Source organism: Pinus tabuliformis, chromosome 8, assembly GCF_031772625.1.
Source record: "Pinus tabuliformis cultivar Carrire ecotype Pingquan chromosome 8, CPIR1, whole genome shotgun sequence".
Taxonomy (NCBI): domain Eukaryota; kingdom Viridiplantae; phylum Streptophyta; class Pinopsida; order Pinales; family Pinaceae; genus Pinus; species Pinus tabuliformis.
The window spans coordinates 1,496,032,732-1,496,054,428 of record NC_142294.1 but is presented as its reverse complement, the minus strand read 5'-3'; the positions used below and the strand labels follow the sequence as shown (position 1 = coordinate 1,496,054,428).

Here is a 21,697-nt window from a genome sequence, read left to right as displayed (position 1 = left end):
TATGATGTGTTGTGAGGCCACCATGGATGGGGAATGAAGACATATAGGGATGCCCAAATACCTAAATGACTTCCAATTGTCTTGAACTTGGAAATTAGGTATTCTAGTAATAACCACATGCATTATAGGCCTTGTGTTCCAAGCATAGAACTATCTTTGCACAATTGCTAAGATATTATGAAACATTTGCATAGAGATTTATTATGGCTTTGAACTAAGAGGCTACTGTAGATGCACATTCAATTAGCATGTCATTTGTGAAGTGAGAGGGATTAATTCTTGTAATCCCTCTTAGTATGTGGATTCTAGGGATACTCCTTAATTTGTGAATGCTCATATTTTTAGCAATATTCTCCATGGCCATTTCCTTCCATTTAAAAAAGTCTTAGTGGTTTTAATAAATGAGTACAAACTATGTTTAAGTAATTTTTTTTTCATTTTAATATTCAAAATTACTAAGTGAAAAACTATATTATATGTTTATTTTAAAGGTGATTAATGAAGTTAAAGTCCATATTATATATAGATTTGTTGAATTAGAGATTAAAAATTAGAATGGAGCATCACCATGTAAATAGGGATACATGTTGACAAGGATAGACTTGTTGTACGTGTGAGGGAAGATGTTAAACTATTTTTTTTTAATTATGTAGCAAATTTCTTTCTAACTATTGAAATATGACCTTCTAACTATTGAAATACAAAAATATAGAAAATTAGAATTTTGATCCATGTGAATCTTAACCCATTTTTGGAGGATATAAGTTGATTCAAAATAAGTAAAATCATTATAGACATCCTTCCACACTACATAAGGCTCCCCTCTAGCTATTATAGTGTAGACATGCGTCAATTTAGAATTTGGGAAAAACCCTTGACAATCCCTTTACTTATTAAAGTCTATACATCAATCAATTTATATAGTTTTGAGTATTGATCAATTTACAGTTTTGGGTGAAACCTCTTAGCATCATGTGCCATACATAAGCTTCTCTCTAACTACTAGAGCATCATGTGCCATACATAAGCTTCTCTCTAACTACTAGAATCCATAAAATATGGGAAGTTCCATGGTATGGTATGTGAGAGGAAGGTGTTTAACAAAAATATCTAATCATATAACAAACTTTTTCATATTAGAATAACAAAAAAAATCACAATTTCAATCAATTCAAATTTTGATGAATTTTTGAAAAAATTAAACCAAAAAAATCACAATTTCAATCGATTCAAATTTTGATTGATTTTTGAAAAAATTAAATCAATTCAAAATTGTGTAGAATCCCTAAAACTATGACTCTACCCTACATGAAGCTTCCCTACAATAATTAAAATCTAAATTTGATAGAACCCATAAATTATGGGAAGTTCCCTAGTATGTGAGAGGAAGGTATTTAACAAAAATATCTAATCATATAACAAAATTCTTTTTTCCCATTAGAATCCAAAAAAAATCACAATTTTGATGATTTTTTGAAAAAATCAAAAAATAAAATTCACAATTTCAATCCATTCAGATTTTGATTGATTTTTAAAATCAATTCAGAATTGTGTAAAATCCCTCAGACTATCATGAAGCTTCCCTACAGTAATTAAATCTAAATCTGAATTTGTGTTAATATAAAGTTGGCTGAAAACCCTTAGTGGAAGCATTCCACCCTTCACAAAACCTCCTTCCACTTATCAAAATCGAACGGATCTCGCCATTTGGGAGAAAACCTTGGCATGAAAGCACGGTATTATTCTCATTAAAGTAATGTTAACCGCTTTCAGATATACTCGCACATTCCCGTCTTCTCAATATATCTCGGTATGCGTAATATATGTGCACCGCCGATATTAAACTTTAAAAACAGATATGCGGGACGATGAAAATGGTTTCGACCTGAAGAATGCGGCCACGCGTAAATTGCTTACCTAGAAAAGAGTCCATAGAGGCCCCTGTTTCCGCCTGTGAGCTTTCACTCATGAGCAAAGCAAGCATCTGCACACAGAAAAATGGAATTCCTTTCATCTTTTTATCCTAAAATTGAATATTTAAATAAATAACATGACATTAAGATTGTTGAATCGTGTTTCAAAGTTCAAACCACTCACTATAACTCAATCAGGACTAAATTGTAATCATCCAACCATCAACAATATGTATTTTTTAACCAAAAAAATATCACTTAAATTTGTGCTTTGACAAATAAATACATAATATTAATTTATTCTCGTCCACACTCAACTATTAATAAAAAATGGAATAAAAAAGAAAAATACATACCGTCCATTTTTTCAGGACTTCCAGCGTGACATTCGTGTGAGGGATCTCAAAAACATTCTTTGATGGGCGATCGCGCTGCAGTTCGTGTTTATCCAGTGCAACATGTTAGAAAACTAATAAACTTAAACAGCGATTCTGCATGCGGAAAGAACTGAAAAGAATCACTGAAACTTAATACCCATGGATACGAGTTACCTCCAGCCATTGGTGATGTTTTGATGAAGGCCACAGTCCACTTGCCTGCTACTTATTCTGCACTCCAGCTTCAATCCATGCAAAAGAAAAAGAACACAAGAATTCTGAAGGCACTTCCAAGCTCTGCTATCTCAGCTAGATGGTGTAGAACTGAAGGGGGTTGAGAGATGAGCTTGGGGACCAAACAGATGAACATATAGCTAAGCTTCCATCAAGCTTCTAAAAGCTATGTGTTAGAAAAACCACAAATCAAGGTAGAGATCAGATCAAAGTGATGGACCACTTTAGTAGCTCCCAATTATAAATTTAGTAATTGCAGTTGATTTTCTTAACTTAAGGAAACTACTGCAGTTGGTTTCCATAAGTTAAGAAAAGCTGCAATTCCATAAATCAAGGTAGCTTTTGTGTAAAATCAATGGAGCTTAACATTCTCCCACTTGGTCCATACTTCCAAACTTAATGTCTCAACTTAAAAACCATTGATAATCTGTATTAAGTAATAGATACATGAATCATGGCGATAAGTCCTCTTAAGATGAGTATTATCTTCCATGTATTACTATGCATTTATTCTTATTATAATTTATGTGGCAACAATATCTTAATGAATAAACCTTATGTTTATTCTTGGTCCTTCTTAAATGAATTTTCTCAAATCAACTTAAAGTGCACATAAATATGAGAAAAAACATCACAATAATTAAGAATTTCATTAAAATATCATTGTCCATACAATGAAAACCTTCATAATGGAACCAAGTGTTACACTAAAAAATGTCACCATGACTATTTACAGTTAGTATGACTCAATCAACAGTCATGCTACCCTCTTAGGCAAGTCTTATGCCTCTGCTATCCATCTCAAACTCAAAGAAGAGAGAAAGTCTTGTAAAAAATGTGTTTATCTCTGGGGACGCAGGTTCTCTCAAGCCTTACTTGCGGGGACGCTCCCAATGTTCACAAAAGCTGCGTCCTTGGACGCTCTGTATGTTAAGGAACAGGTGCGTCCTTCTGTAAAAGGCAAAATGCGCAAGTTTCATCTTAAAAAAGTTACTTGTGGTTACTTCTAGAAAATTCTAGAGGTCGGTTTGATGAAATGGATGCGCCTCCAGTTGGTTCATGTATCCCTATTAAGGAGGAACTTATCCCATCAATAAGGGAGCTATCCCACCCAAAGAGGGGGATCATCCCATTGATGGTGGACCTGAATAACCTCTTTACAGCACTATAAATAAAGGCATTGAGCCAGAGGGAGGAGAGGTTGAAGCTATACATTTTCTTTGGGTAAATGCTGCAGGAATTAGGACTCCCATTTAGAACCTTGTGAGGAGAGATTGTCTTTGCTTGATTCTACTTGGAAGTGGGTGAGCTTTGTCAAAGTAGAGGAAAATCCTTGATGGACCCTGGGAGGAACTTGCACAACACCAAGGCCAGGTTGTAAGAGTTTCTTTGTTTCGTTATTAATACAAACTGGTTCATTTTTCTCAATAGCTTGTGTTAATGAGTTATTTCATGTGTTCCTTGGTCTGCATGTTGGATATATGTTTTATTATATGCAATGCAAGTGCTTGGTAATTGTTTGATTGTTTGTGGTTGCACGAATTGATGTGAAGGAGGAGCTCATCCGGATCGGCAAGGACGGACTACAACAACAGCGTTTTGGAATAAGGTAAGCCTAAACACTTGTAGTTTTCATGTTTTAAAAGATGTATTTAGAGAAAGATCGTTCCATTTTGTCTTGTTTGTCGCTAGAGAGTTTAGACTCCTAGGGAGGTCAGTTGTGTCCGCACAAACGACTTTTTCTGCTACGACAAATTGGCGACTCCGCTGGGGATCGAACCCAGAATCTAAATACTCGGGTCAAAGTTATCAACCACCTCAAGGTCCATCATATGGTCAAGGTATGGGAACTGCACCTTACAGTTATCAATCCTATCCTCAATCCGGTTATGGGTCTCAGTATCCTCAACCTGTTACGGGTCAATACCCTGGAATGTTAGTGTGGGATCCATCACAGGGTCAACAGATGATGCAGCCAAGTACAGGATGCAGCAAATGCCAAATAAGTTGCCCAGTGATATACCCAAGTTCGAAGGTAAGTCTGGAGAGGATCCGTCCAATCACGTGATGACTTACCACCTCTGGTGTGCTTCGAATTCTATCTCGGATGATTCGATCCGTTTACGTCTTTTCCAGCGTACACTCATTGGTCTCGCGGCGAAGTGGTACATTGAGTTACCACGGGCCTCTTTTTACAATTTTAGCCAGTTAGCTACCTCGTTCCTAACTCACTTTCAGTTGCCGGTCAGATACGATAACGGCACGGAATTATTAACTTCACTAAAACAATCAACGTCCACGTATATTTCTGATCACATTCATGAGTGGAGACGTCAAAGAAGATTGGTGAAAGTTTTTATTCCAGACCAAATCTTAGCTGAATGGTTTGTTAAATCATTATTACCGAAGATTACTGAAGATGTAGCTAATGCCGGAGTAGTTACTGAGGAGCAAGTCATTGCTCAGGCGCAATACCTTGACTTAGTTTACACTCAGTCAGGTACTTTACACGAGAAGATCCCAGATCTTCCAAAATCGAACCAAATCGCTGCTGCTCCTTCGGGATCTCATGCCGCTGATGGTATGATTGGTACCGTGAATACAAAGAGTAAAAAGAAGTCTTCCAAGGCTTCAACTACTCCAATTATCACTTTGCCTGATTCTCCGACAGGAGAGTCTTCTCCTCCTGAACTTACCGCCGACATTCACGCTATAGAGTCAACTACGGCCAAATCAAAAAACGGTGGAAAGAAGAAAGGAAAGAAGAAAGAGAAAGTAGATAAGGCTCCAAAGGAGAAAAAAGAGAAGTCGGAACCTAGTGACGAGAAGCGCAAACCTAAATATCCTTGTTTAATTTGTGAAGAAGATCATTTCACAAGGGATTGCCCTCATCGGGCAGAGGTTGTGAAAATCGTTAAGGGTTCCTCAACTCCTGCTGTTTTGAAAGATCCATTTCCAAAGCAGGAAACTAAGATGATAGGCTCTTCTTCGGGTGCTAGTGAAGAACCCATATTAATGATGTCTCACGTACGGATTGCGACTCGGTCGCAAGATTATGGTAGTAAGAGTCCTGTTGATGGTAAAGAAGTAGAATCTTCTCATTCTAATCCATCAACCTCCGCTTCTAGTTTCAATCCACTACAGATCGAGAAACCTAACCCAGACTTAGTAATCAAACCGCCCGCCAAGGGTATACTTCGAAAATCTGCTTTCAATCCACATGCGAGAGCAGCTCAGAATTATAACATTGTTGAGGATTTAGTTGTTTCACCTTCAGCAATGTCGGCCTTGGAAGTGCTGCAATCATGTCCAGCACAGCGCAAATTACTATTGTCGGCTATAGGAGCTGTTGATATTCAGGATCCGAACTTAATGATCTTCGATCTAGAAAATAGTACACCACGTCTTCCTCATCAAATGGCTTTCCAGATTCCAGTGATAGTCAAAAAACAGACCCGTTCATAGGACTGTAATTGATGAAGGAGCTTCCACGTGTATTATGTCAATTCAATGTTGGAGATCGCTTGGCTCTCCTACGTTGAACCAGTCCCCGACCATTCTTAAGGCCTTCGATGGCCGTGGGTTCCATCCGTTTGGCATTCTTCAAGATTTGCCTATAGGGGTTGAAGGAAAAACTGTTAGTCTGGATGTGGAAGTGGTTGATGCCCCTCTAGACTACAACCTTCTTTTGGGTCGAAGCTGGTCTTACGCTATGACAGCGGTCGTGTCATCGGTCTTCAGAGTTATAAAATTTCCATACAATGGTAAGATCGTGACCATAGATCAGCTGGCTTATTTTTCATCTGACCCAGCCTCTTCCGAGAGTATTCAGCATGTCGGCAAAATGATAATCCCTTATAAGGACGTTGGCGTAGGTTTAGTTAAAGATTCCGGTTTACTGGGAACTTTTCCTTTCCCTCCAATCAATGCAGACCCTTCATTTGCAACAATTCATATGATTACATCAGACAATATTATCTATGATGATCCTTGGATTGTCCCATCTGAAACTGAGATAGACTCATTCGGTGATTTTATGCCTTTGAGTCCATATGAAGTTGCTTATGAAGCAGTTGTGTCTTTTTCCGACATGAGTTCAACCCAAATTGACCAAATGAATGTGGTCGGTGAAGAATCACTTTTCACATCAACCTCAGAACGGATAACGTTTCCTGAAGTTGTGTCATCTGACGAACAACTTCGCGAAATCCTAAGTGTAGATGATCTACCATGGGAAGATCTCCATCATAGATCTTCGTTTTTACCTGAGAATGATGATTTTGACAAAGATTTTTCATCTATTTTTACCACTGAATATGTCAACGACGCTCGGAATCCAATGAAACATCCTGATTCCGAGTTGAATTTAGCGAATATTTCTCATACTATTGCTATTGACATTTCAGTAAAAGTTGGAACTATTGAGAACATTCATATAGGTGCCTCATGTACAAACGATGAAATTCGAAATTACAAGGCCCTATTCCAAGAGTTCTGCGACGTGTTTGCCTGGTCTTACGAGGAGATGCCAGGAATTGATTCCTCAATTGTTGTTCATGAGATAAAGACTTACCCGGACGCTAAACCCGTTCGGCAACATCTGCGTCAGATACACCCTAGGAAAGCGGCTGCAATAAAAGCAGAAGTTGAGAAGCTGTTGAAAGCAGGTTTCATTTATCCAATTCCGCTAACGGATTGGGTTTCGAATATTGTTCCGGTCAATAAGAAACAAGGGACAATAAGAATCTGTATCGATTATAGGGATATAAATCGTGCTTGTCCAAAAGACAACTATCCCACGCCCTATATCGATCAAATCATTGATGATTGTGCCGGCAGTGAAATATTTTCCTTCATGGACGGTTTTTCCGGATACAATCAAATCAATATTCTGCCTGCCGATCAACCAAAAACGGCTTTCATTTGCCCTTGGGGGACGTTTGCTTATTGCAAACTACCTTTTGGACTTAAGAATGCCGGAGCCACTTTCCAACAGGCAATGTCTTACGCGTTTCACGACATCAAACACATTGTGCAACCGTATCTCGATGATTTGCCTGCTCACTCATTACAACGAGCTGATCACCCTGTTCATTTACGCGCTATTTTCATGAGGTGTCGGCATTATCGAATTCGTTTGAATCCCCACAAATGTGTCTTCTGCATAGAAGTGGGACGATTGCTAGGTTTCGTTGTTTCAAAAGCCGGCATTCGCGTCGATCCCTCGAAGGTAGAAGCTATTGTTAAATTGCCTCCTCCCTCGAGTTTACGCCAACTCCAAAGTTTGCAGGGGAAAGCAAACTTTTTACGTCGATTCATTCCTAACTACGCCGAGATTACAAAGGGGTTCACCAGGTTGTTGAAACAAAATTCTCAATACTTTTGGGATGAGATAGCTCAGAAATCTTTTGATGCACTGAAGCACGCGTTGACCCATGCACCGTTGCTGCATCCTCCCAACTACAACCAGGATTATCTCTTGTATCTCGCCACCTCCCACTCCACCATCGGAATGGTTTTAGTTCAGGAAGATGAATTCGGAACGGAACATGTGATATATTATCTTAGTCGGACCTTAAATCCCACCGAGTTAAAATACTCACATGTGGAAAAGTTGGCTCTGGCAGCCGTTCAAGCTGTTCAGCGTTTTCGTCACTACATTCTTCTTCGCAAAACTACTGTGATTTCGGATTGCAACCCTATGACCTATATTTTGACAAAACAATTGCTAGGGGGCAAGTACTCCAAATGGATCGTTATCCTGCAGGAGTTCGATTTGGAGTTAGAAAAGTCCAAGTCTAAGAAATACTTGGTTTTCGCTGAGTTGATGTGTGATTTCCCGTATATTGATACAGAGACTGTGGTAGAGGAGCCCATTGCGGACGAATCTTTGTTTCTTTCAGTACGTTGGATCCGTGGTACGGAGATATAATCATCTATCTCCAAACCCAAACCTTCCGGCCGGAAGCTTCAAAGGCGGAACGTCGAAAAATTCGGTTTCAATCCCAGCAATACAAGATTATTGGAGATTCACTTTATCGCAAGGGGGCAGACTTGGTTTTTCGACGTTGTTTAACTCACGAAGAGGCTGAAAAGGTTTTGAATGACTGTCACTCTGGAGCATGTGGCGGTCATATGTCTGGGTATGCCACAGCTCAGAAGGTGTTGCGCGCTGGCTATTTCTGGCCGTCTATGTTTAAAGATTGTATCATTGCCGTCAGGAAGTGCCACAACTGTCAAGTGTTTGATCGCAAGATGCGCGCTCCACCTGCTCCTCTCCACCCTATAATTTCCGTTGGTCCATTATTTTACTAATGTCAGTTGTGTCCGCACAAATGACTTTTTCCGCTACGACAAATTGGCGACTCCGCTGGGGTATCGACTTTATTACTTTTAACCCTCACTCGGCCGGGGGGCATGCGTATATCATCCTCGCGGTTGATTATTTTACTAAATGGGCCGAGGCGATGCCTACATTCGACGCAAGCGGCAAAACAGCTGCAGTTTTCGTATTCAATCATATCATAACTAGGTTTAGTGTCCCACAAGCAATCATTACTGACCATGGGAGCCATTTTCGAAACATCATGATGACTGAGCTTACAAGCCAGCTTGGTTTGCGCCACGATAGCTCTACTCCTTATTATCCGCAAGCCAACGGTTTGGTTGAGTCTATCAACAAAGTTATAGTCATCATGATTCGACGGATCATTGGTATCCATCGAACGAATTGGCATAACATGTTATTTTCGGCGCTATGGGCATATCGAACCTCAGTGAAAAATTCAACAGGGTTCACTCCTTTCCAGCTAGTTTATGGCTTGGAAGCCGTGTTACCCATTGAATGTGAAATCCCATCACTTCAAATGGCTGTCGAATTACTTCCAGCTACTTCCGAAGAGGAGAAACGGTTATTGTACTTGGCTAAATTAGATGAGACTCAGCGTGACGCTACATTAGCTATCGAGACTCACGCGAAGCAAATGAAAGCTCAGTATGATAAAATGTAACCCCTCGAAGTTTTTCGGAAGGAGACCTAGTACTATTATATGATCAAGCTAACGATAAGCTAGGTGCCAGAAAATTCGTTCCCATGTGGCATGGGCCCTACATTGTGAAGCGAAAGCTAGCAAAAGGGGCTTATGAGCTGGTTGATTTTGATGGGGACTCTTTGGGTAAACCCAGAAATGGACTTTACCTAAAGAGGTATTATGCTTAAATGATGGGTATGGAGAAATTTTTAGATAGGTAAGATTTTCTTTCTAGCTAGCAAGTGTGTTAGTTTAGTCAGTGTGCTTAGCTTAGAGAGTGTGGTTTTTCGTCGTTATTCTGGCTTATCTTGGTTTTACTCTTGATATTGCAGATGTCGACGCCTCTCCAAACATACATTGGATTTGCTGATGGTGCTTGTCGTAGTACACGGAATATCTCTTCCGCAGCTTGGGTTATCTATTCGCCCTCTGACGAGTTAGTTTCTATGCATGGGGTAAGCCTCGGTCAAACAACGAACAACATTGCAGAATACAGTGCAGTGATTGAATTGTTATCTGAATCTATTTCATTTGGAATTCGACGTTTGATAGTGAGGTTAGATTCTGAACTTGTTGTATTACAGCTTAATAGAGTTTATGCCATTAGAAATCCTGTGTTATTAAGGTTGTTTTTGAGAGTGCGTCTCTTGGAACGTGAATTTGATTACATTGAATATCAACATATTCCAAGGTTTTTGAATACATTAGCAGATGCAATTGCTTCTCGAATGTTGGACAGACATTTACGATAATCATGCAAGTAAATTTAAAAACATTTCATCACACATGTTAAACAAGATAAGCCGGTAATAGTGATATATATATAGATAGGAGTGTGTCAAAAAATATACATCGTCTTCGATCATAGGTTGAAAAACACCTTATGATCGGCAAAATGATAGTACAAAAAGTCAAAATGTCACATGTGACTACAAAAGTGACTAGTCAATCACTGGTGGTGCTCTCTGTACGACACCGCTGCGCGGGCTACCTTACGCAAAAATCTCCTAAATGGTCCAGGGACCGCGACTACATAGCGCTGCAGTCTGATAGGAATGTCATCCATAGTAGTCTCAGGTATGTCCGCCGTGAGACGCTGTAGATCATGCTCCAACTCAGTCAGTACCTCTGCAGCCGCTGCGTCCTGTGGGGCCGGTACCGGTGCAACTGGATGTCTCCTCTCAAAAGGCCGGAGGTTGGCTAGACGCTGTGGACCAACATCTGCATTTTGAAAATTTTTACTGTCAGTTTTGAGACGATATATATAAAAAACAAAAAAAAAATACATAATAAGAAACTTCGTGAAAAATAAAGTACCTCTGTCATCCCATTGTTCTCCCTGTGGAAGAACCATGTCCGGATCACCTCGAAAATCCACTCCGGCATACGGAAAGTCCTGTATCAAAAAAACCTGGTCCTCTAACCAGTGAAAGTAACTATCTGAGAATCGAACAACCGTCGCGCCCTCGTCAGGATGTCAGGCCATCACCGCAACCCATCGTATCAGCTTTGGCTCCCGAGGACCCAAGATATCAACAGTGAGTTGCTGAGGGATCAGCATTGGAACTCTCTCCAAGGCAAAGCTCACGACTAGAGGCCCATATCCAAAAGTCTTTAGTCGTCCGTTCTTTGCCTTGGTCAGTTGGCTCTTTACATTAGCCGACACAGCATCACACCAGTTGAAAATGGTGCCTTGGTAACAGTCGATTGCCATCCGCATTTGGGATCCGGAAGCAATGTGTAAAGCGGCCGCGCCGCAAATTCTGGTGACCGTGAATGCTATGACTTTGAGTTCACGAAGAGTGATGTGTTTTATCTCTATGCCTTTCGAATGGTGAGCCCCAGGCGTGCACCACTCGTCGCGGAGTCTATCAAGGGATTGGCCACCCGGCCTAGTCCCCGCAAGACTGAGTTGCTCGCCTCTGTTCGGCAAGCCAGTAAGAAAGTATACATCCGAGGGCTCTATCTCGAGCTGGTGCCCTCCTATGTAGAAGCATTGTTCTTGAACGTTCCATCGCTCAACCAGCCATTCCAAGAATCTTACCTGGCCCCTCATGCCCGGTATGGTCCAGTACTTGTATAACCCGCATGTTCTTAGGGCATCCAGGGAAGGTTGATGATTTATTGCAGCTTCATCATCCTCTACATGCTCTCTTTCTCTCCAATCTAACATGGTTTATGCCCTGCACACCAGAAATAGTCATTAGAATTAATTTGGGAATTTTTGGATGGTTTTTTGAGGAGGTTGGGGTTTTGAAATGCGCGTTTCACGGAGGACGCACCCCGCCTTTACAGCACAGGGCGTCCGGACGCAGCTGGCCTGAAGGCGGGCTGCGTCCCCCGACCATTTTCCTGTGTAGGAAAAAGTCGGGGGACGCAGGTCACCCGAAGGGCACCTGCGTCCGCCGAGAGGCGCATTCCAAAACCAAAACCCCCCCAAAAAATGAAACTAAAACCTAAAAAACGATTCTAAACGGATAGAAATGCAGAGTAGGATGTGTAAAATACCTGGATAAGACGGCGTTCGATTCCGACGGTCGGATTTTCCGCAGCGACCACGGGAAGTTTCTTGTCAAAAGCTCCTTTTTCAACCTCAACAATCAAACGGTAAAAATGACATGGTAAAAAGTCTTTTTATAGGTTTTTGGATGAGTTAGTTCATTTTTTACCATGAAAAGATGTTTTTCGATGTATTTTTGCCTATCTTAAACAGGTATCAGTAATGTGTTGCTTTTGTGCAGGACAAAGGGATTTCAAGGGAAATTGTCATTTTTCACGGACAACAATATCAGAGTCATCTTTTAAGCCCTTTTCTGACTCCTAAAATATGAAAAGATAGCCGAGCGTTTCTTTTACACTCGTTAAAACGGAATCAAAAGACGGTCCCCTTTTAGCTCTTTTCTGACCGTAAAATCAGGAAAAGATTACCGGGTTTTTGTCGTTTCAAACTCGATAAGGAAATAAAACGGCGTGTCCTTGATCGCTTTTTACTTTTCAGGTCAACGACACTATTATGAAAGTACTCCTTGGTCGCAAGATCAAGCGGTTCCCCCAGGTATTATTTTATACTTTTTCGGGCTTGAGGGACACAAATGTACGAAAAAGTTCAACGCGGAGTCTCCTTTAGTTTTTTCAGACTCTCTAAAATTGAAAAACACCGAGTTTCTCCTATAATGGGCTCGTTAAACTTTTACAGTAGAGGACCTATTCAATTACAAACAGGAACGAACCACTCCTTCCTAGGGTTCGAATTTAAACTAGGTTGGACTCGTCCGAAGGATGAGCTTATAATCAAGCATATGTTATCCTCCTCAAGCTTGTTAAAAATAAAGAGGTACTTGCCAGAAATGGTGGGGGAAAAGAGAGAAGAATGAACCTATTTGTCACCTTTTGTCTCAAAAGAAACTTTATTACCACTCTTGAACACGACACTTTTTCATTCACCTGGGTTGGGAAATCTTTTACCTCACAGTTGACCAAATCACTTTGAAAGTCTTTCGCCAGGTTTCGGGATTAACTCTGAGTTGTTTGTCACCAAGCCATCTGTCGTGTCGTTATGTGTTCAAGAGGTCTGCGAGAAAAACTTTCATCTGCAAAATACTTGTCATCCATTTGACCATCCCTGAGTCAGTCCTTACAGCAATATTTCTTCAACTTGAACAATGATTTCGTGTTGTGGGCTTGCCTGCAACGGGTCGCTTTCTATCGACATCAACACATTATCTAGAAAGATGACTTAGGAATCGACAGTACCTTGAAGTCTGCATGCATCAATGGCAGGTTTCTCGCCTTTGACGTCAGTTTACATCATTGACTTTCGATCAAAGGATTCCGTGAAGTGTTCGACATCAGAACATCTATTCACATTTCACGGGTTGTACTTGGTACTTTGAGAACCATTGACATTACTGGTGGTTTCTCTCACACTTGTTAACAGTTTACATCATCGACTGGTAATCAAGTGGTTTCTACCATGTTCGACATCAAATCATTTAATCACTTGGCTAGAGTCGTACCAATTCGAGAAGTAGAAATGAAGACCCTGGATCTAGTTTCCACCATCTAGGCTGCGAGGAGTTTTGTATTCATTATCTATGTATACTAATCATAAACAGATGGCTGCGTCCATACTGTGTCTACAAAAGTCTATTAAAATGATGTACTGCAAGATCATTCCTGTATCAGAGTAGTTAGTCCATTAGTTAAAGTTTTAAATCTTAGTATGGGAATGCCTACCTCAGTGATGATATAATCTTATACATGTATTTTGTGTTGAAAATTGCAGGTTCCAACCAGGTACTCCACAAGACAATCCTCGAAATGATAAAGCGCTTCACCCTTCCTAGAATTACAAAACCATAATCTATTCCAGGCTTCGCACTTTAGGGGGCAATCTGTTACACTAAAAAATGTCACCATGACTATTTACAGTTAGTATGACTCAATCAACAGTCATGCTACCCTCTTAGGCAAGTCTTATGCCTCTGCTATCCATCTCAAACTCAAAGAAGAGAGAAAGTCTTGTAAAAAATGTGTTTATCTCTGGGGACGTAGGTTCTCTCAAGCCTTACTTGCGGGGACGCTCCCAATGTTCACAAAAGCTGCATCCTTGGACGCTCTATATGTTAAGGGATAGGTGCGTCCTTCTGTAAAAGGAAAAATGCGCAAGTTTCATCTTAAAAAAGTTACTTGTGGTTACTTCTAGAACATTCTAGAGGTTGGTTTGATGAAATGGATGCACCTCCAGTTGGTTCATGTATCCCTATTAAGGAGGAACTTATCCCATCAATAAGGGAGCTATCCCACCCAAAGAGGGGGATCATCCCATTGATGGTGGACCTGAATAACCTCTTTACAGCACTATAAATAAAGGCATTGAGCCAGAGGGGGGAGAGGTTGAAGCTATACATTTTCTTTGGGTAAATGCTGCAGGAATTAGGACTCCCATTTAGAACCTTGTGAGGAGAGATTGTCTTTGCTTGATTCTACTTGGAAGTGGGTGAGCTTTGTCAAAGTAGAGGAAAATCCTTGATGGACCCTGGGAGGAACTTGCACAACACCAAGGCCAGGTTGTAAGAGTTTCTTTGTTTCGTTATTAATACAAACTGGTTCATTTTTCTCAATAGCTTGTGTTAATGAGTTATTTCATGTGTTCCTTGGTCTGCATGTTGGATATATGTTTTATTATATGAAATGCAAATGCTTGGTAATTGTTTGATTGTTTGTGGTTGCAGGAATTGATGTGAAGGAGGAGCTCATCCGGATCGGCAAGGACGGACTACAACAACAACGTTTTGGAATAAGGTAAGCCTAAACACTTGTAGTTTTCATGTTTTAGAAGATGTATTTAGAGAAAGATCGTTCCATTTTGTCTTGTTTGTCGCTAGAGAGTTTAGACTCCTAGGGAGGTCAGTTGTGTCCGCACAAACGACTTTTTCCGCTACGACACCAAGTCCCATATTCAATACATGATCCTTGAATTTAAACGGTTGCATGCCCTTAGTCAAAGGATCAGTGATCATTAACTCAGTGCTGACGTGCTCAATGACCACTTTCTTTTCTTTAACACGTTCCCTTATAGCTAAATACTTAATGTCGATGTGTTTATTTCGACTCCCACTTTTTTTAGCCATAAAACTAGCAGCTGAATTATCACAATATATTCTCAATGGCTTAGATATAGAATCCATAATTCTAAGCCCAGACATGAAATTCTTAAGCCATACACCATGTAAAGTAGCCTCAAAATAGGAGACGAACTCGGCTTCCATAGTGGAAGTGGCAATCAAGGTCTGCTTGGCAAATGTATCCTGATGTTGATTTGCGTGAATCAACACATTCAGCAAAGTCAGAATCTGAGTAGCCAGTTACTTCCAAGTTGTCCGTCCATCTATACATAAGCATGTAGTCTTTGGTCCCTTGAAGGTACCTCATTACTTTCTTTGCAGCTCTCCAGTGGTCTAAACCTGGATCACTCTGATATCATCCCAACATTCCCACAACAAATGCAATGTCAGGTCTTGTAGATACACAACATAATCATTAGGAATTGCTGATCTCTTAGGTCTAGTAGATCTTCTTAATGTTGTACCATCATCTTCCTGAGAAGTATGTGGTTCAACTTGTTGTTCAAAAGTTCTTGGCAACTCTTAAACTCCTTGATCTACTGGAATATCGTCAGCAGCTTGTGGAACTTCAACAATTGGTTGTTCAACACCAGTTTGTACTTGAGGGGTGCTATGAACAATAACCAATCTATCACTTGAAGTGGAAGGTTGAGATTATGAATGATCTTTCTCAGAAACTACGTTTCTGGTTTGATCGCTCCCACTGATCAAGTCATTTTCAAGAAACTTTGCATTTCTTGATTCCACAATCCTAGTGCTGTGAGATGGACAATAAAATCTGTAAGTATGTATGATTTCTAATATGTCTGAACTCCTATTGGCACCTTTCTTTGACTTGTTGGTCTGCTTTCCCTTTATGCAGTCCACACAAGTCTCAAGATCAGTAAAATCTAGAGTATTAAGTATTCCTTCATTTACCAATCTTTTAATTCTATCTATGGAGATATGACCTAGTCTCTGGTGCCATAATTTAGAGGAATATTCATTAATAACACATCTTTTAGTGCCAGTGTGAACATGTATTGAATCATATGTGACATTGTTTTGTAAATTAATGCAGTAAAGACCATTAGACAAAATACCATTCCCAACATAATCAGATTTATAGAATAGACTGAAAGATTTTTCTGAAAAGTTTAAGGAATATCCAAAAGGTACAAGCCTTGAAATCAAGTTTCTAGAAAAACTTGGAACATAAAAGGTCTTTTCTGACTCCAAAACAAAGCCACTACTTAAAGTTGAATAACATGTTCCTATAGCTTCCACATGCGAGCCCATCTTGTTTCCTGATAAGATGCTTTGCTCACTTCCCACTGGCTTCCTTAGGTTTTGCAAACCTTGCAAGGAATTCGAAATGTGAATTGTTGATCCAGAATCAATCCACCATGTGTTAATATTAACATTAACCATATCAGATTCATAACAAACAAACGAGATTACTTCCTCAAGTTTGGGAATGTCAGAACGAATTTCAGAGAAATTTGCAGGTTGTACTACTGCATCAAAATAAATAATCACATGCTTATGTTGAGGCTTAATAAACTTTCATGTTTTACCAATGTAAAACATGCAAAAAAGAATTGAATCAGATGACATGAAAATTGCCTGTGGGCTAAATTTTCAATTCAAACAGATTCAATAAAACTTTATGAACTTTCATGTTTTACCAATGTAAAACATGCTAAAAAGAATTGAATCAAATGACATGAAAATTTCCTGTGGGCTAAATTTTCAATTCAAACAGATTCAATAAAACTTTATGAACTTTCATGTTTTACCAATGTAAAACATGCTAAAAAAAATTGAATCAAATGACATGAAAATTTCCTGTGGGCTAAATTTTCAATTCAAACAGATTCAATAAAACTTTATGATAAAACTTATTAATTCATAACTCCTGTGGGTAGGTTATGAAATTTTATCCTAATTAATCACATAAATATAATAAAAATTCCTGTGGGATAAAATTTATTATATTCAGTGTAATTAATTACAATTTAATGTCTAAATAATCTTTATGTGATCTTGCCAATCAATATATAATTTTATTTAATTAAAGATGCTGTGGCTATTCTCTAATTAATTAAAATCATATGGATCACCAGACATTATTTTGTTGCATAAACAAAACTTAACCATAATGTTTACTGAAAGGAGTAAGTCAAAATGACATTTTAATAAACTCCATATAACTGTAATAATTCTCCAGCAAATCAAAATTAAGGTTAAAGCAGTCAGTATTACCAAAATGACTACAAATTGATTGTTCAATTTATAAACTTAACCCGGAGATTGACTGAAGCAGCTTTGATCTACTTTGCACTTGCATAGCAAATGCAGTTCGAAGACTAGCTGGCTTGACTTCACGCTCTGTCCTTAAGTTTATAAAACAACAAAATAGACCAGCAAACAAGATATTTTGCTCACAAGATCTCTGAACCATGATTTATATCAACAACAACCTTTATTCACATGTATCCCATCACACAAAATATTGTTCCTTCAATCCATAGAAAAGGAAACATATTTACTGATTTGTTGTGATATTATTTAAATGAAAATAATATAAATGAATAAATTATTTTCAATGATGAATTTGCTTGAAAATGAATATAATGTGGTTTAACTTTCCGATTCTAAAATGGATAATGTCCCATTTCATTTTCAAGAATGTAATCCAACTGATCATTCAATTCATTCATATGGGCTGCATATAATCAAGCATATAACGCTTCATTGTCAAACATCAACTGATGCATCAGACACTAGCAAACATGTGCAATAGTGATTGGAAGATGCACGTCTTGGACAAAATAATGAGAAAGCGCTTAAAGTCAATCAGCAGTGAAATCGCCATGAGCAACGTTGCTGCTGAGTGCATATAAAACTAACACATTATATGTGTATACATCTACACATATAAGCTACAAACATGAGAAAATACAAGAGAAAACCAACGTTGTCGTCAAGACAATGAAGGCAATTAACTTGTTAATTATGAAAATGCCCACACAAATAGCCCAGGGAGAATGCCAGTGATGGTTAGAGCAAAAGCGGATGCAATAGCCCAACCCAAGTAAAAAGATGATGGTTATTAACACTTCTTCATTAATAACACTTCTTCATTAATGATTGATAACACTTTGACGAAAAACTGACTACTGTCGGCATTAAACAATTTCAAAGGCATCAAAATACGGTATCAAATACGTTTGTATCTCGGTGAGATTTTGATTATAATAATGAAGCCTTCACGTACCAAGAAGATTACAGGATATGCCATTTGAGTAAACGACAACAATCAATTGCAGAACGTAGCTCGTGCCATGAATTTTAGAATAATGAGGGCTTCAAATATCAAAAACGTTATGGCATTGGCTAAACGATAACAACGAATCAACTACAATTCTGATGAATAAGGGAATGTATACAACTACCCAGTATCATCGATCCAAATTCTATAAAATATCGAACATGGTATCGTGCATGACAAAATATCAAAACAGTATGTTTAACGAACTATAAGATAGGATGTTGACGTCATCTATCAAATTGTGCTAAAGAGCACTGAGCACTGCGTTCTCCAGACCCCTCGCATATTAAAACAACCATGAGTATGTAAACTACATATAATACATTTCTCTTTCTACATGGGCAAGTCACCCATCATTTCGGTCCCCGTTTGAAAGAATCACATGTATATCATATAACTTGTATGTTTAGATCAACATACAACCCACAGCAACATCTTTAAAACAAATTTTCATCATAACAACTAACAATTCTACCCACATCTATTTCTGGTCGGAAATTATGGAAACTATAGTACTAATTTTCAACTTCGACAAACATATCATATATGTGTCTGATGTGTTGTGCGTGTAAAGTTTGTTGTTCTATTTCTGGTCAGAAATTTCCAAATTAAATGAACTTGGACAGAGATTTTATACATGTATACACATGTGAAGGTTACTGTTCAAGGGAATCAAGCAGTAACAGAGAACTAAAGGTAACAACAATTCCCATCTCAAAAATGAGAAACATATGATTGTGAAAAACTAACATACCCGGAAAGCTCTGCAAATATGATCGATTTCTAAAGCAAAATTGATTTCATTCGCCGTAGTGGCCACTTCCACAACCGCAATACAGGATCGAGTATCCGGCTCAAAAATTGGTACGGCAAGGGTTCCCAGGCAGTTGTTTTGACGCATGCATGTAAACACAATCAAATGCATGCATATAAACACAATCAAATGCGTGCATCAGAACTAAGGTGCTACACACAGCTTTGTGCAAAAAGAAATAAATTATGGAACGAAACGGTGGATCGAAATTCATTTCTTGGCCAACACACAGCAAGGCAGAGGTAAAAAAGCTCCCAACTGTTAGAAAACTAATAAACTTAAACAGCGATTCTGCATGCGGAAAGAACTGAAAAGAATCACTGAAACTTAATACCCAGGGATACGAGTTACCTCCAGCCATTGGTGATGTTTTGATGAAGGCCACAGTCCACTTGCCTGCTACTTATTCTACACTCCAGCTTCAATCCATGCAAAAGAAAAAGAACACAAGAATTCTGAAGGCACTTCCAAGCTCTGCTATCTTAGCTAGATGGTGTAGAACTGAAGGGGGTTGAGAGATGAGCTTGGGGACCAAACAGATGAACATATAGCTAAGCTTCCATCAAGCTTCTTTAGAAAAACCACAAATCAAGGTAGAGATCAGATCAAAGTGATGGACCACTTTAGTAGCTCCCAATTATAAATTTAGTAATTGCAGTTGATTTTCTTAACTTAAGGAAACTACTGCAGTTGGTTTCCATAAGTTAAGAAAAGCTGCAATTCCATAAATCAAGGTAGCTTTTGTGTAAAATCAATGGAGCTTAACACGGCATTCATGCGCGCCTCATTTGGAACACCCCGCTGCATTTCGTCTATACCCTCACTCTTCTTGAATCGCTCGTACTTCTCCCTCAAAGGACTTCTCCTCGGGTTTCCAGGCCGCTGGAGCTCGTGGAAATCTTGTTTACATGCAGGAGAGATGCCACCGGTCACAATAACACAAACTACACACCACCTCCAATCCAAATCACAGCTTGCCTTTCCGGTAATTAATACATAGCAATCAAACTAATATCGCCGTTTCGCAGCAAACCTTAGCAGGAGAACATGGTATTACTGACATTAAAGTACTGTGAATCCTTTTCAGAAATCCTCTCACATTCTCCGTCTTCTGGACGCATTTTCTATAGGTATCTGTCGATTGCGCAAAATTGAACTTTAAAAACAGATATTGGGTCGACGAAAATGAGTTCGAGCCGAATAGAGCGGCCACGCGAAAATGGGTAACCCAAATATAAAAGCAGTAAGGTCCCTTTTTGCGCGTGTCGGCCTTCGCTTTAAAATCTTACAAGCAAAGCATCTGGTCACTAGGAAAAAAAACAAATTCGTATTAAATGCTTTTTACCATTCGTCTCTCACAGAGGAGGGTAGATCAACTGATTTCTCAGGATTTTCTGTCTTTCGGCAATTCAGTGGCCTTTGCCGTCCTATCGGCTACTGCTGAGAATTTAATGTCTTCCGTCTTCATCTTATATGGCAAAAGATCATGACCGTAGGGTTTTCTTTGTTTAAAGTTTCTTCGGGCTTTGGAAACTTAATTTCGACGAAGGGCGTCGAAATTGCATGCGAAGAGGTTTCATGTACATGTGATGTCGGTGCAGTAAGGTCATGGTTTAGCAGTAGATTAGTTGGAGTTTAGGAGAACATTTTATGATTAGATGTCTTAATGAAGAGAAAATATTTTATATTATTATAAAAATTTTATATTATATATTATTTTAAAAAATTTGAATATATTATGAAAAAATAAGTTTTTTATGGTTAAAATATTTATTTGGTCTTACACATTTTATATAGCATTTAAAAATACAATTTAAACAATAAAAAATTATACATTGTAATTTGCACTCTAAAGAAGTTTGTAGGTGAAGAAATTTGATCCCTCTCACCTCATGTTACATCCCTACTTAAGATAGATCTATGCTGCTTAATTATTGAGTTCTCAGTTAACATAATGTCAAATATTCCATTAATAATAAATAGGGGTATTGGTTAGTGAGGTTACAATTTTGTTTAGATGGTAAACTTTTATCAGGGGAGAAAATTTTCAAATTTTTTGATTGCTAGAGTGTTTGAATGTTTTCTCCATAGTGAAAATGGATTGAACACCATCAAAAACCCTCAAGGTACACAAAATCCTAAGCTTGAAAACTATAACCCAGATTCCCAAAAATTATTATCAAAATCTTGCTAGAATTTTCATTATTTTCCAAGCGAAATTGTAACCTCGTTAGACTACTCTTTATGTATATCAAGTTTATCTAATTAGTTTTAATCAATTATTTATTATTGAGTTTATTTGTCAAAATATATAATGGATTCAACGCCATCAACAACCCAAGGCACACAAAATCCTAAGCCTGAAAACTATAATTCAGATTCCCAAAA

General features: G+C 38.7%; 1 protein-coding gene across 1 annotated transcript in view; it reads right to left on the bottom strand.

Annotated features, from left to right (window-relative positions):
- Positions 1–2,367, bottom strand: part of LOC149241495 (calcium-transporting ATPase 8, plasma membrane-type-like) — a 650,446-nt gene extending 648,079 nt beyond the window's left edge. The window contains exon 1 of the mRNA XM_089367532.1: positions 2,270–2,367. The gene's annotated coding sequence lies outside the window, so the exon portion shown is untranslated. The remainder of the gene's footprint in view (positions 1–2,269) is intronic.
- Between the last annotated feature and the right edge of the window lie 19,330 nt (positions 2,368–21,697).